A 16,358-nucleotide genomic window follows, 5' to 3' on the forward strand; every position below is an offset into this window, starting at 1 on the left:
GGTACCTTCAATGCTGCAGAAATGTATCGGTACCCTTCCCCACGTCTGTGCCTCGACACAATCCTGTCTCGGAGCTCTAGGGACAATTCCTTCCACCTCATGGCTTAGTTTATGCTCTGACATGCACTGTCAACTGTGGAACCTTATATAGACAGACAGGTGTGTGCCTTTTCAAATCATGACCAATCCATTGAATTTACCACAGGTGGACTCCAATCAAGTTGTAGAAACATCTCAAGGATGATCAATGGATGGACCTGAGCTCAATTTCCAGACTCATAGCAACGGGTCTGAAAACGTATGTAAATAAGGTATTTTTTTAATCTTTTTTTATCAATTAAAAATGATATGTTATCGCTTTGTCATTATGGGGTATTGTGTGTAGATAGATTTTATTTGACTTAATCCGTTTTCAGAATAAGGCTGTGACGTGACAAAATGTGGAAAAAAGTAAGGGGTCTGAATACTTTCCGAATGCACTGTAGCTATGCAGGCGAGCTACTTTTCCTTTGCTAGCCAGCCAACTAAATCTATCACACAATCACATCAAGCAGCTGAAATGACAGAAAACTGTCTGCACTTTTGTTTGTTTTACCTTGGATTATATTGCCATTTCTTTGGATATATCCATTATAATGACCCTGATAAATTAATTTGCCTGGCTCAGAGAAGCTGTCATTCTGGTCACATTCATACACATCGCACGGTGGAGGTCACCAAAAAACCGGCAACATTGATCCACAGGTCGGAGAGGCAGACAGCAAGGTTTAGACAAACCTCAACTGTCTCAAACCATATGCTAGCCTAGGGGCATTGGGAAATATTGTCTAGACCAGTGATATTTAAAGTCGGGGTCGGGGGGACTGCAGTGGGGATATATATATTCATTATTTAGGAACAAAAAATGATGAGTACAGATTATTGTATGAGACAATATAGAAACGTTTTTGAGAAAGTTAATTAGAAAAAATGTATTTGATTGGGTAATTGAAGGTTATTTGTTGATGTAAAAAAAAATGTAACGTACCGATTTTAAAGTTGTATTTGGGCTGGGATCACAAGAAATGATTGCAAAAAAATGGGGACCCCAGAAATTCTGGAGGAAAAAATGGTGTCCCTGCTGAAAAGGTTTGAATACCATTGGTCTAGACACATTTTTCCAGGGGAGATGAAGTTTATAAATTGACTGGCTGGGCCGTGGGACAGTGGATGCGCATTTATAAATCTAATGGAACCGCTAACAGGCACTACCCGCAGAATGCTGGGATGGTGGTGCTTCAACTCCCTGCTATTAACCAATTAGCATCCAGGATCCAAACAACCTGTTTTATAACATTGCATTGCCTCTGGTTATTGAAAGACATGTCTAAGACTGGTCTATTCATGTATTCTGTAGGCCTATGTATTTGTTTCGTTTTTTTTCAGTTATGACCCTGTTTCCGTCATCACTATCTGTTTTGTTAAAATTTGTTTCCGCCCGGTTTCGAACCGGGGACCTTTCGCATGTGAGGCGAACGTGATAACCACTACACTACAGAAACTACGAGAAAAAGAGTGGAAGTCATGGAAAATGTTAGGAATGCCCACAAGTCTACCGCCCATAATATCCCAAATAGAGTACCACAGTAGGAGTCATAATACCCATAAGAACTAGTGGTCGAACAGGGAAATGGTTCCAATCGTTTTTCCACCGTTCATATTCCCCACAGGGGATTTTAAAAACAGTTAAAAAAGGCCTGTGTTTCTTGTTGGCTTACCCTGGCATGGTAACCGTGTAATTCTCTCTAGGACAAGGTGACTTTTATAAAAAATGCTAATTAACTGCTAATGTGGCTATCATAAAGAACTACAAATGTATTATTTTAAGTGTTTCTAAAATCCCATATGGGAAAAATGAATGGTGGAAAAATGGTTGGAACCATTTCCCTGTTTGACCGCTAGGTTTTATGGGTATTATGACACCTCCACTGTGGGGCTTTCCCCAGTTTTATTTGACAATTTGTATCATGTTAAATATTAGCCACTATCGGGAGTCACTGTCAGTAACAGCCACATACATTTATTTTGGCATACTTTCATTCCGTTGACCTTTCTTTAATCTGTCACATCCTTGTGAATTGTTCCTGAGGGTTGCTAGCATTAGTGAATCATATTAAGCTAAAGTATTGCAATAATTTGGGACATGTAGCCTATTTGAATCATTATGGAACTCAGACCACACGTAGCAGGAATTTATTCAGAGCGCCCAAGCTAGCCACCCCAGCAGAGTGCGTTACGCGACTTAAAAGGGTAAGTCTGAATAGCAAATACTGAGAAGTACGTAGGAAAAGCATGAATTCCTAAATTGGGATCGAGCCCTAAGTGAATTGGTTTACTGTCTAATTTGTTAAAATGTGCTTCCGCCCGGTCTCGAACCGGGGACCTTTCGCGTGTTAGGCGAACGTGATAACCGCTACACTAGGGAAACTGCGTGAGTAGGATACTAAGGGTGTGACTTTGGCTGGGTGGGTGGGTGGGTGGGGCATTTATCGCTCTCAGAACCAAATGAAGTCAGAAATGACTTAGTCCATTAACTAAGCAATAAGGCTTGAGATCCCGGTAATTATCGTGTGAATAACTCCTGAATAAGGGCTGATTCACCGTAGGGATGGTTTGGCTGAGCAGCCGGCTCTTGGAAGAGTCTTGGTGGTTCCAAACGTCTTCCTTTTAAGAATGATGGAAGCCACTGTGTTCTTGGGTACCTTCAATGCTGCAGAAATGTATCGGTACCCTTCCCCACGTCTGTGCCTCGACACAATCCTGTCTCGGAGCTCTAGGGACAATTCCTTCCACCTCATGGCTTAGTTTATGCTCTGACATGCACTGTCAACTGTGGAACCTTATATAGACAGACAGGTGTGTGCCTTTTCAAATCATGACCAATCCATTGAATTTACCACAGGTGGACTCCAATCAAGTTGTAGAAACATCTCAAGGATGATCAATGGATGGACCTGAGCTCAATTTCCAGACTCATAGCAACGGGTCTGAAAACGTATGTAAATAAGGTATTTTTTTAATCTTTTTTTATCAATTAAAAATGATATGTTATCGCTTTGTCATTATGGGGTATTGTGTGTAGATAGATTTTATTTGACTTAATCCGTTTTCAGAATAAGGCTGTGACGTAACAAAATGTGGAAAAAAGTAAGGGGTCTGAATACTTTCCGAATGCACTGTAGCTATGCAGGCGAGCTACTTTTCCTTTGCTAGCCAGCCAACTAAATCTATCACACAATCACATCAAGCAGCTGAAATGACAGAAAACTGTCTGCACTTTTGTTTGTTTTACCTTGGATTATATTGCCATTTCTTTGGATATATCCATTATAATGACCCTGATAAATTAATTTGCCTGGCTCAGAGAAGCTGTCATTCTGGTCACATTCATACACATCGCACGGTGGAGGTCACCAAAAAACCGGCAACATTGATCCACAGGTCGGAGAGGCAGACAGCAAGGTTTAGACAAACCTCAACTGTCTCAAACCATATGCTAGCCTAGGGGCATTGGGAAATATTGTCTAGACCAGTGATATTTAAAGTCGGGGTCGGGGGGACTGCAGTGGGGATATATATATTCATTATTTAGGAACAAAAAATGATGAGTACAGATTATTGTATGAGACAATATAGAAACGTTTTTGAGAAAGTTAATTAGAAAAAATGTATTTGATTGGGTAATTGAAGGTTATTTGTTGATGTAAAAAAAAATGTAACGTACCGATTTTAAAGTTGTATTTGGGCTGGGATCACAAGAAATGATTGCAAAAAAATGGGGACCCCAGAAATTCTGGAGGAAAAAATGGTGTCCCTGCTGAAAAGGTTTGAATACCATTGGTCTAGACACATTTTTCCAGGGGAGATGAAGTTTATAAATTGACTGGCTGGGCCGTGGGACAGTGGATGCGCATTTATAAATCTAATGGAACCGCTAACAGGCACTACCCGCAGAATGCTGGGATGGTGGTGCTTCAACTCCCTGCTATTAACCAATTAGCATCCAGGATCCAAACAACCTGTTTTATAACATTGCATTGCCTCTGGTTATTGAAAGACATGTCTAAGACTGGTCTATTCATGTATTCTGTAGGCCTATGTATTTGTTTCGTTTTTTTTCAGTTATGACCCTGTTTCCGTCATCACTATCTGTTTTGTTAAAATTTGTTTCCGCCCGGTTTCGAACCGGGGACCTTTCGCATGTGAGGCGAACGTGATAACCACTACACTACAGAAACTACGACAAAAAGAGTGGAAGTCATGGAAAATGTTAGGAATGCCCACAAGTCTACCGCCCATAATATCCCAAATAGAGTACCACAGTAGGAGTCATAATACCCATAAGAACTAGTGGTCGAACAGGGAAATGGTTCCAATCGTTTTTCCACCGTTCATATTCCCCACAGGGGATTTTAAAAACAGTTAAAAAAGGCCTGTGTTTCTTGTTGGCTTACCCTGGCATGGTAACCGTGTAATTCTCTCTAGGACAAGGTGACTTTTATAAAAAATGCTAATTAACTGCTAATGTGGCTATCATAAAGAACTACAAATGTATTATTTTAAGTGTTTCTAAAATCCCATATGGGAAAAATGAATGGTGGAAAAATGGTTGGAACCATTTCCCTGTTTGACCGCTAGGTTTTATGGGTATTATGACACCTCCACTGTGGGGCTTTCCCCAGTTTTATTTGACAATTTGTATCATGTTAAATATTAGCCACTATCGGGAGTCACTGTCAGTAACAGCCACATACATTTATTTTGGCATACTTTCATTCCGTTGACCTTTCTTTAATCTGTCACATCCTTGTGAATTGTTCCTGAGGGTTGCTAGCATTAGTGAATCATATTAAGCTAAAGTATTGCAATAATTTGGGACATGTAGCCTATTTGAATCATTATGGAACTCAGACCACACGTAGCAGGAATTTATTCAGAGCGCCCAAGCTAGCCACCCCAGCAGAGTGCGTTACGCGACTTAAAAGGGTAAGTCTGAATAGCAAATACTGAGAAGTACGTAGGAAAAGCATGAATTCCTAAATTGGGATCGAGCCCTAAGTGAATAGGCTTACTATCTAATTTGTTAAAATGTGTTTCCGCCCGGTCTCGAACCGGGGACCTTTCGCGTGTTAGGCGAACGTGATAACCGCTACACTACGGAAACTGCGTGAGTAGGATACTAAGGGTGTGACTTTGGCTGGGTGGGTGGGTGGGTGGGGCATTTATCGCTCTCAGAACCAAATGAAGTCAGAAATGACTTAGTCCATTAACTAAGCAATAAGGCTTGAGATCCCGGGAATTATCGTGTGAATAACTCCTGAATAAGGGCTGATTCACCGTAGGGATGGTTTGGCTGAGCAGCCGGCTCTTGGAAGAGTCTTGGTGGTTCCAAACTTCTTCCTTTTAAGAATGATGGAAGCCACTGTGTTCTTGGGTACCTTCAATGCTGCAGAAATGTATCGGTACCCTTCCCCACGTCTGTGCCTCGACACAATCCTCTCTCAGAGCTCTAGGGACAATTCCTTCCACCTCATGGCTTAGTTTATGCTCTGACATGCACTGTCAACTGTGGAACCTTATATAGACAGACAGGTGTGTGCCTTTTCAAATCATGACCAATCCATTGAATTTACCACAGGTGGACTCCAATCAAGTTGTAGAAACATCTCAAGGATGATCAATGGAAACAGGATGGACCTGAGCTCAATTTCCAGCCTCATAGCAAAGGGTCTGAAAACGTATGTAAATAAGGTATTTTTTAAATCTTTTTTTATGAATTAAAAATGATATGTTATCGCTTTGTCATTATGGGGTATTGTGTGTAGATAGATTTTATTTGACATAATCCGTTTTCAGAATAAGGCTGTAACGTAACAAAATGTGGAAAAAAAGTAAGGGGTCTGAATACTTTCCGAATGCACTGTAGCTATGCAGACTAACTACTTTTCCTTTGCTAGCCAGCCAACTAAATCTATCACACAATCACATCAAGCAGCTGAAATGACAGAAAACTGTCTGCACTTTTGTTTGTTTTACCTAGGATTATATTGCCATTTCTTTGGATATATCCATTATAATGACCCTGATAAATGAATTTGCCTGGCTCAGAGAAGCTGTCATTCTGGTCACATTCATACACATCGCACGGTGTAGGTCATCAAAAAAACGGCAACATTGATCCACAGGTTGGAGAGGCAGACAGCAAGGTTTAGACAAACCTCAACTGTTTCAAACCATATGCTAGCCTAGGGGCATTGGGAAATATTGTCTAGACCAGTGATATTTAAAGTCGGGGTCGGGGGGACTGCAGTGGGGATATATATATTCATTATTTAGGAACAAAAAATTATGAGTACAGATTATTGTACGAGACAATATAGAAACGTTTTTGAGAAAGTTAATTAGAAAAAAAGTATTTGATTGGGTAATTGAAGGTTATTTGTTGATGTAAAAAAAAATGTAACGTACCGATTTTAAAGTTGTATTTGGGCTGGGATCACAAGAAATGATTGCAAAAAAATGGGGACCCCAGAAATTCTGGAGGAAAAAATGGTGTCCCTGCTGAAAAGGTTTGAATACCATTGGTCTAGACACATTTTTCCAGGGGAGATGAAGTTTATAAATTGACTGGCTGGGCCGTGGGACAGTGGATGCGCATTTATAAATCTAATGGAACCGCTAACAGGCACTACCCGCAGAATGCTGGGATGGTGGTGCTTCAACTCCCTGCTATTAACCAATTAGCATCCAGGATCCAAACAACCTGTTTTATAACATTGCATTGCCTCTGGTTATTGAAAGACATGTCTAAGACTGGTCTATTCATGTATTCTGTAGGCCTATGTATTTGTTTCGTTTTTTTTCAGTTATCACTATCTGCCTCTGGTTAATGAAAGACATGTCTAAGACTGGTCTATTCATGTATTCTGCAGGCCTATGTATTTGTTGCGTTTTTTTCAGTTATGACCCTGTTTCTGTCATCACTATCTGTTTTGTTAAAATTTGTTTCCGCCCGGTTTCGAACCGGGGACCTTTCGGGTGTGAGGCGAACGTGATAACCACTACACTACGGAAACTGCAGGAAAAAGAGTGGAAGTCATGGAAAATGTTAGGAATGCCCACAAGTCTACCGCCCATAATATCCCAAATAGAGTACCACAGTAGGAGTCATAATACCCATAAGAACTAGCGGTCGAACAGGGAAATGGTTCCAATCGTTTTTCCACCATTCATATTCCCCACAGGGGATTTTAAAAACTATTCAAAAAGGCCTGTGTTTCTTGTTGGCTTACCCTGGCATGGTAACCGTGTAATTCTCTCTAGGACAAGGTGACTTTTATAAAAAATGCTAATTAACTGCTAATGTGGCTATCATAAAGAACTACAAATGTATTATTTTAATTGTTTCTAAAATCCCATATGTGAAAAATTAATGGTGGAAAAATGGTTGGAACCATTTCCCTGTTTGACCGCTAGTTTTTATGGTTATTATGACACCTCCACTGTGGGGCTTTTCCCAGTTTTATTTGACAATTTGTATCATGTTAAATATTAGCCACTATCGGGAGCCACTGTCAGTAACAGCCACATACATTTATTTTGGCATACTTTCATTCCGTTGACCTTTCTTTAATCTGTCACATCCTTGTGAATTGTTCCTGAGGGTTGCTAGCATTAGTGAATCATATTAAGCTAAAGTATTGCAATAATTTGGGACATGTAGCCTATTTGAATCATTATGGAACTCAGACCACACGTAGCAGGAATTTATTCAGAGCGCCCAAGCTAGCCACCCCAGCAGAGTGCGTTACGCGACTTAAAAGGGTAAGTCTGAATAGCAAATACTGAGAAGTACGTAGGAAAAGCATGAATTCCTAAATTGGGATCGAGCCCTAAGTGAATAGGCTTACTAGCTAATTTGTTAAAATGTGTTTCCGCCCGGTCTCGAACCGGGGACCTTTCGCGTGTTAGGCGAACGTGATAACCGCTACACTACGGAAACTGCATGAGTAGGATACTAAGGGTGTGACTTTGGCTGGGTGGGTGGGTGGGTGGGGCATTTATCGCTCTCAGAACCAAATGAAGTCAGAAATGACTTAGTCCATTAACTAAGCAATAAGGCTTGAGATCCCGGTAATTATCGTGTGAATAACTCCTGAATAAGGGCTGGATCACCGTAGGGATGGTTTGGCTGAGCAGCCGGCTCTTGGAAGAGTCTTGGTGGTTCCAAACTTCTTCCTTTTAAGAATGATGGAAGCCACTGTGTTCTTGGGTACCTTCAATGCTGCAGAAATGTATCGGTACCCTTCCCCACGTCTGTGCCTCGACACAATCCTCTCTCGGAGCTCTAGGGACAATTCCTTCCACCTCATGGCTTAGTTTATGCTCTGACATGCACTGTCAACTGTGGAACCTTATATAGACAGACAGGTGTGTGCCTTTTCAAATCATGACCAATCCATTGAATTTACCACAGGTGGACTCCAATCAAGTTGTAGAAACATCTCAAGGATGATCAATGGAAACAGGATGGACCTGAGCTCAATTTCCAGCCTCATAGCAAAGGGTCTGAAAACGTATGTAAATAAGGTATTTTTTAAATCTTTTTTTATGAATTAAAAATGATATGTTATCGCTTTGTCATTATGGGGTATTGTGTGTAGATAGATTTTATTTGACTTAATCCGTTTTCAGAATACGGCTGTGACGTAACAAAATGTGGAAAAAAGTAAGGGGTCTGAATACTTTCCGAATGCACTGTAGCTATGCAGGCTAGCTACTTTTCCTTTGCTAGCCAGCCAACTAAATCTATCACACAATCACATCAAGCAGCTGAAATGACAGAAAACTGTCTGCACTTTTGTTTGTTTTACCTAGGATTATATTGCCATTTCTTTGGATATATCCATTATAATGACCCTGATAAATGAATTTGCCTGGCTCAGAGAAGCTGTCATTCTGGTCACATTCATACACATCGCACGGTGGAGGTCACCAAAAAAACGGCAACATTGATCCACAGGTTGGAGAGGCAGACAGCAAGGTTTAGACAAACCTCAACTGTTTCAAACCATATGCTAGCCTAGGGGCATTGGGAAATATTGTCTAGACCAGTGATATTTAAAGTCGGGGTCGGGGGGACTGCAGTGGGGATATATATATTCATTATTTAGGAACAAAAAATTATGAGTATAGATTATTGTACGAGACAATATAGAAACGTTTTTGAGAAAGTTAATTAGAAAAAAAGTATTTGATTGGGTAATTGAAGGTTATTTGTTGATGTAAAAAAAAATGTAACGTACCGATTTTAAAGTTGTATTTGGGGTGGGATCACAAGAAATGATTGCAAAAAAATGGGGACCCCAGAAATTCTGGAGGAAAAAATGGTGTCCCTGCTGAAAAGGTTTGAATACCATTGGTCTAGACACATTTTTCCAGGGGAGATGAAGTTTATAAATTGACTGGCTGGGCCGTGGGACAGTGGATGCGCATTTATAAATCTAATGGAACCGCTAACAGGCACTACCCGCAGAATGCTGGGATGGTGGTGCTTCAACTCCCTGCTATTAACCAATTAGCATCCAGGATCCAAACAACCTGTTTTATAACATTGCCTCTGGTTATTGAAAGACATGTCTAAGACTGGTCTATTCATGTATTCTGTAGGCCTATGTATTTGTTTCGTTTTTTTTCAGTTATCACTATCTGCCTCTGGTTATTGAAAGACATGTCTAAGACTGGACTATTCATGTATTCTGCATACCTATGTAGTTGTTTCGTTTTTTTCAGTTATGACCCTGTTTCTGTCATCACTATCTGTTTTGTTAAAATTTGTTTCCGCCCGGTTTCGAACAGGGGACCTTTCGCATGTGAGGCGAACGTGATAACCACTACACTACAGAAACTACAAGAAAAAGAGTGGAAGTCATGGAAAATGTTAGGAATGCCCACAAGTCTACCGCCCATAATATCCCAAATAGAGTACCACAGTAGGAGTCATAATACCCATAAGAACTAGTGGTCGAACAGGGAAATGGTTCCAATCGTTTTTCCACCGTTCATATTCCCAACAGGGGATTTTAAAAACTTTTCAAAAAGGCCTGTGTTTCTTGTTGGCTTACCCTGGCATGGTAACCGTGTAATTCTCTCTAGGACAAGGTGACTTTTATAAAAAATGCTAATTAACTGCTAATGTGGCTATCATAAAGAACTACAAATGTATTATTTTAAGTGTTTCTAAAATCCCATATGGGAAAAATGAATGGTGGAAAAATGGTTGGAACCATTTCCCTGTTTGACCGCTAGGTTTTATGGGTATTATGACACCTCCACTGTGGGGCTTTCCCCAGTTTTATTTGACAATTTGTATCATGTTAAATATTAGCCACTATCGGGAGTCACTGTCAGTAACAGCCACATACATTTATTTTGGCATACTTTCATTCCGTTGACCTTTCTTTAATCTGTCACATCCTTGTGAATTGTTCCTGAGGGTTGCTAGCATTAGTGAATCATATTAAGCTAAAGTATTGCAATAATTTGGGACATGTAGCCTATTTGAATCATTATGGAACTCAGACCACACGTAGCAGGAATTTATTCAGAGCGCCCAAGCTAGCCACCCCAGCAGAGTGCGTTACGCGACTTAAAAGGGTAAGTCTGAATAGCAAATACTGAGAAGTACGTAGGAAAAGCATGAATTCCTAAATTGGGATCGAGCCCTAAGTGAATAGGCTTACTATCTAATTTGTTAAAATGTGTTTCCACCCCGGTCTCGAACCAGGGACCTTTCGCGTGTTAGGCGAACGTGATAACCACTACACTACGGAAACTGCATGAGTAGGATACTAAGGGTGTGACTTTGGCTGGGTGGGTGGGTGGGTGGGGCATTTATCGCTCTCAGAACCAAATGAAGTCAGAAATGACTTAGTCCATTAACTAAGCAATAAGGCTTGAGATCCCGGGAATTATCGTGTGAATAACTCCTGAATAAGGGCTGGATCACCGTAGGGATGGTTTGGCTGAGCAGCCGGCTCTTGGAAGAGTCTTGGTGGTTCCAAACTTCTTCCTTTTAAGAATGATGGAAGCCACTGTGTTCTTGGGTACCTTCAATGCTGCAGAAATGTATCGGTACCCTTCCCCACGTCTGTGCCTCGACACAATCCTCTCTCGGAGCTCTAGGGACAATTCCTTCCACCTCATGGCTTAGTTTATGCTCTGACATGCACTGTCAACTGTGGAACCTTATATAGACAGACAGGTGTGTGCCTTTTCAAATCATGACCAATCCATTGAATTTACCACAGGTGGACTCCAATCAAGTTGTAGAAACATCTCAAGGATGATCAATGGAAACAGGATGGACCTGAGCTCAATTTCCAGCCTCATAGCAAAGGGTCTGAAAACGTATGTAAATAAGGTATTTTTTAAATCTTTTTTTATGAATTAAAAATGATATGTTATCGCTTTGTCATTATGGGGTATTGTGTGTAGATAGATTTTATTTGACTTAATCCGTTTTCAGAATACGGCTGTGACGTAACAAAATGTGGAAAAAAGTAAGGGGTCTGAATACTTTCCGAATGCACTGTAGCTATGCAGGCTAGCTACTTTTCCTTTGCTAGCCAGCCAACTAAATCTATCACACAATCACATCAAGCAGCTGAAATGACAGAAAACTGTCTGCACTTTTGTTTGTTTTACCTAGGATTATATTGCCATTTCTTTGGATATATCCATTATAATGACCCTGATAAATGAATTTGCCTGGCTCAGAGAAGCTGTCATTCTGGTCACATTCATACACATCGCACGGTGGAGGTCACCAAAAAAACGGCAACATTGATCCACAGGTTGGAGAGGCAGACAGCAAGGTTTAGACAAACCTCAACTGTTTCAAACCATATGCTAGCCTAGGGGCATTGGGAAATATTGTCTAGACCAGTGATATTTAAAGTCGGGGTCGGGGGGACTGCAGTGGGGATATATATATTCATTATTTAGGAACAAAAAATTATGAGTATAGATTATTGTACGAGACAATATAGAAACGTTTTTGAGAAAGTTAATTAGAAAAAAAGTATTTGATTGGGTAATTGAAGGTTATTTGTTGATGTAAAAAAAAATGTAACGTACCGATTTTAAAGTTGTATTTGGGGTGGGATCACAAGAAATGATTGCAAAAAAATGGGGACCCCAGAAATTCTGGAGGAAAAAATGGTGTCCCTGCTGAAAAGGTTTGAATACCATTGGTCTAGACACATTTTTCCAGGGGAGATGAAGTTTATAAATTGACTGGCTGGGCCGTGGGACAGTGGATGCGCATTTATAAATCTAATGGAACCGCTAACAGGCACTACCCGCAGAATGCTGGGATGGTGGTGCTTCAACTCCCTGCTATTAACCAATTAGCATCCAGGATCCAAACAACCTGTTTTATAACATTGCCTCTGGTTATTGAAAGACATGTCTAAGACTGGTCTATTCATGTATTCTGTAGGCCTATGTATTTGTTTCGTTTTTTTTCAGTTATCACTATCTGCCTCTGGTTATTGAAAGACATGTCTAAGACTGGACTATTCATGTATTCTGCATACCTATGTAGTTGTTTCGTTTTTTTCAGTTATGACCCTGTTTCTGTCATCACTATCTGTTTTGTTAAAAATTGTTTCCGCCCGGTTTCGAACAGGGGACCTTTCGCATGTGAGGCGAACGTGATAACCACTACACTACAGAAACTACAAGAAAAAGAGTGGAAGTCATGGAAAATGTTAGGAATGCCCACAAGTCTACCGCCCATAATATCCCAAATAGAGTACCACAGTAGGAGTCATAATACCCATAAGAACTAGTGGTCGAACAGGGAAATGGTTCCAATCGTTTTTCCACCGTTCATATTCCTAACAGGGGATTTTAAAAACTTTTCAAAAAGGCCTGTGTTTCTTGTTGGCTTACCCTGGCATGGTAACCGTGTAATTCTCTCTAGGACAAGGTGACTTTTATAAAAAATGCTAATTAACTGCTAATGTGGCTATCATAAAGAACTACAAATGTATTATTTTAAGTGTTTCTAAAATCCCATATGGGAAAAATGAATGGTGGAAAAATGGTTGGAACCATTTCCCTGTTTGACCGCTAGGTTTTATGGGTATTATGACACCTCCACTGTGGGGCTTTCCCCAGTTTTATTTGACAATTTGTATCATGTTAAATATTAGCCACTATCGGGAGTCACTGTCAGTAACAGCCACATACATTTATTTTGGCATACTTTCATTCCGTTGACCTTTCTTTAATCTGTCACATCCTTGTGAATTGTTCCTGAGGGTTGCTAGCATTAGTGAATCATATTAAGCTAAAGTATTGCAATAATTTGGGACATGTAGCCTATTTGAATCATTATGGAACTCAGACCACACGTAGCAGGAATTTATTCAGAGCGCCCAAGCTAGCCACCCCAGCAGAGTGCGTTACGCGACTTAAAAGGGTAAGTCTGAATAGCAAATACTGAGAAGTACGTAGGAAAAGCATGAATTCCTAAATTGGGATCGAGCCCTAAGTGAATAGGCTTACTATCTAATTTGTTAAAATGTATTTCCACCCCGGTCTCGAACCAGGGACCTTTCGCGTGTTAGGCGAACGTGATAACCACTACACTACGGAAACTGCATGAGTAAGATACTAAGGGTGTGACTTTGGCTGGGTGGGTGGGTGGGTGGGGCATTTATCGCTCTCAGAACCAAATGAAGTCAGAAATGACTTAGTCCATTAACTAAGCAATAAGGCTTGAGATCCCGGGAATTATCGTGTGAATAACTCCTGAATAAGGGCTGGATCACCGTAGGGATGGTTTGGCTGAGCAGCCGGCTCTTGGAAGAGTCTTGGTGGTTCCAAACTTCTTCCTTTTAAGAATGATGGAAGCCACTGTGTTCTTGGGTACCTTCAATGCTGCAGAAATGTATCGGTACCCTTCCCCACGTCTGTGCCTCGACACAATCCTCTCTCGGAGCTCTAGGGACAATTCCTTCCACCTCATGGCTTAGTTTATGCTCTGACATGCACTGTCAACTGTGGAACCTTATATAGACAGACAGGTGTGTGCCTTTTCAAATCATGACCAATCCATTGAATTTACCACAGGTGGACTCCAATCAAGTTGTAGAAACATCTCAAGGATGATCAATGGAAACAGGATGGACCTGAGCTCAATTTCCAGCCTCATAGCAAAGGGTCTGAAAACGTATGTAAATAAGGTATTTTTTAAATCTTTTTTTATGAATTAAAAATGATATGTTATCGCTTTGTCATTATGGGGTATTGTGTGTAGATAGATTTTATTTGACTTAATCCGTTTTCAGAATAAGGCTGTGACGTAACAAAATGTGGAAAAAAGTAAGGGGTCTGAATACTTTCCGAATGCACTGTAGCTATGCAGGCTAGCTACTTTTCCTTTGCTAGCCAGCCAACTAAATCTATCACACAATCACATCAAGCAGCTGAAATGACAGAAAACTGTCTGCACTTTTGTTTGTTTTACCTAGGATTATATTGCCATTTCTTTGGATATATCCATTATAATGACCCTGATAAATGAATTTGCCTGGCTCAGAGAAGCTGTCATTCTGGTCACATTCATACACATCGCACGGTGGAGGTCACCAAAAAAACGGCAACATTGATCCACAGGTTGGAGAGGCAGACAGCAAGGTTTAGACAAACCTCAACTGTTTCAAACCATATGCTAGCCTAGGGGCATTGGGAAATATTGTCTAGACCAGTGATATTTAAAGTCGGGGTCGGGGGGACTGCAGTGGGGATATATATATTCATTATTTAGGAACAAAAAATTATGAGTATAGATTATTGTACGAGACAATATAGAAACGTTTTTGAGAAAGTTAATTAGAAAAAAAGTATTTGATTGGGTAATTGAAGGTTATTTGTTGATGTAAAAAAAAATGTAACGTACCGATTTTAAAGTTGTATTTGGGGTGGGATCACAAGAAATGATTGCAAAAAAATGGGGACCCCAGAAATTCTGGAGGAAAAAATGGTGTCCCTGCTGAAAAGGTTTGAATACCATTGGTCTAGACACATTTTTCCAGGGGAGATGAAGTTTATAAATTGACATGCTGGGCCGTGGGACAGTGTATGCGCATTTATAAATCTAATGGAACCGCTAACAGGCACTACCCACAGAATGCTGGGATGGTGGTGCTTCAACTCCCTGCTATTAACCAATTAGCATCCAGGATCCAAACAACCTGTTTTATAACATTGCCTCTGGTTATTGAAAGACATGTCTAAGACTGGTCTATTCATGTATTCTGTAGGCCTATGTATTTGTTTCGTTTTTTTTCAGTTATCACTATCTGCCTCTGGTTATTGAAAGACATGTCTAAGACTGGACTATTCATGTATTCTGCAGGCCTATGTATTTGTTTCGTTTTTTTCAGTTATGACCCTGTTTCTGTCATCACTATCTGTTTTGTTAAAATTTGTTTCCGCCCGGTTTCGAACCGGGGACCTTTCGCATGTGAGGCGAACGTGATAACCACTACACTACAGAAACTACAAGAAAAAGAGTGGAAGTCATGGAAAATGTTAGGAATGCCCACAAGTCTACCGCCCATAATATCCCAAATAGAGTACCACAGTAGGAGTCATAATACCCATAAGAACTAGTGGTCGAACAGGGAAATGGTTCCAATCGTTTTTCCACCGTTCATATTCCCCACAGGGGATTTTAAAAACTTTTCAAAAAGGCCTGTGTTTCTTGTTGGCTTACCCTGGCATGGTAACCGTGTAATTCTCTCTAGGACAAGGTGACTTTTATAAAAAATGCTAATTAACTGCTAATGTGGCTATCATAAAGAACTACAAATGTATTATTTTAAGTGTTTCTAAAATCCCATATGGGAAAAATGAATGGTGGAAAAATGGTTGGAACCATTTCCCTGTTTGACCGCTAGGTTTTATGGGTATTATGACACCTCCACTGTGGGGCTTTCCCCAGTTTTATTTGACAATTTGTATCATGTTAAATATTAGCCACTATCGGGAGTCACTGTCAGTAACAGCCACATACATTTATTTTGGCATACTTTCATTCCGTTGACCTTTCTTTAATCTGTCACATCCTTGTGAATTGTTCCTGAGGGTTGCTAGCATTAGTGAATCATATTAAGCTAAAGTATTGCAATAATTTGGGACATGTAGCCTATTTGAATCATTATGGAACTCAGACCACACGTAGCAGGAATTTATTCAGAGCGCCCAAGCTAGCCACCCCAGCAGAGTGCGTTACGCGACTTAAA

At 40.4% G+C, this 16,358-nt stretch overlaps 8 non-coding genes across 8 annotated transcripts; all 8 read right to left on the reverse strand.

The window, feature by feature from the left end:
* Positions 1-1,468: 1,468 nt before the first annotated feature.
* Positions 1,469-1,541, reverse strand: trnav-cac (transfer RNA valine (anticodon CAC)). Its single transcript has one exon. It is a non-coding gene; the product is annotated as a tRNA-Val (tRNA).
* Positions 1,542-4,204: 2,663 nt separating this feature from the next.
* trnav-cac (transfer RNA valine (anticodon CAC)) lies at positions 4,205-4,277 on the reverse strand. The gene has a single exon. It is a non-coding gene; the product is annotated as a tRNA-Val (tRNA).
* An 853-nt stretch (positions 4,278-5,130) lies between these two features.
* Positions 5,131-5,203, reverse strand: trnav-aac (transfer RNA valine (anticodon AAC)). The gene has a single exon. It is a non-coding gene; the product is annotated as a tRNA-Val (tRNA).
* A 1,839-nt stretch (positions 5,204-7,042) lies between these two features.
* On the reverse strand, positions 7,043-7,115 carry trnav-cac (transfer RNA valine (anticodon CAC)). The gene has a single exon. It is a non-coding gene; the product is annotated as a tRNA-Val (tRNA).
* Positions 7,116-7,968: 853 nt separating this feature from the next.
* trnav-aac (transfer RNA valine (anticodon AAC)) lies at positions 7,969-8,041 on the reverse strand. The gene has a single exon. It is a non-coding gene; the product is annotated as a tRNA-Val (tRNA).
* A 2,759-nt stretch (positions 8,042-10,800) lies between these two features.
* trnav-aac (transfer RNA valine (anticodon AAC)) lies at positions 10,801-10,874 on the reverse strand. The gene has a single exon. It is a non-coding gene; the product is annotated as a tRNA-Val (tRNA).
* Positions 10,875-13,633: 2,759 nt separating this feature from the next.
* trnav-aac (transfer RNA valine (anticodon AAC)) lies at positions 13,634-13,707 on the reverse strand. The gene has a single exon. It is a non-coding gene; the product is annotated as a tRNA-Val (tRNA).
* Positions 13,708-15,540: 1,833 nt separating this feature from the next.
* On the reverse strand, positions 15,541-15,613 carry trnav-cac (transfer RNA valine (anticodon CAC)). Its single transcript has one exon. It is a non-coding gene; the product is annotated as a tRNA-Val (tRNA).
* Between the last annotated feature and the right edge of the window lie 745 nt (positions 15,614-16,358).

The sequence above is a fragment of the Salmo salar genome, chromosome 14, assembly GCF_965601325.2.
Source record: "Salmo salar chromosome 14, fSalSal1, whole genome shotgun sequence".
NCBI classification, from domain to species: Eukaryota; Metazoa; Chordata; class Actinopteri; order Salmoniformes; family Salmonidae; genus Salmo; species Salmo salar.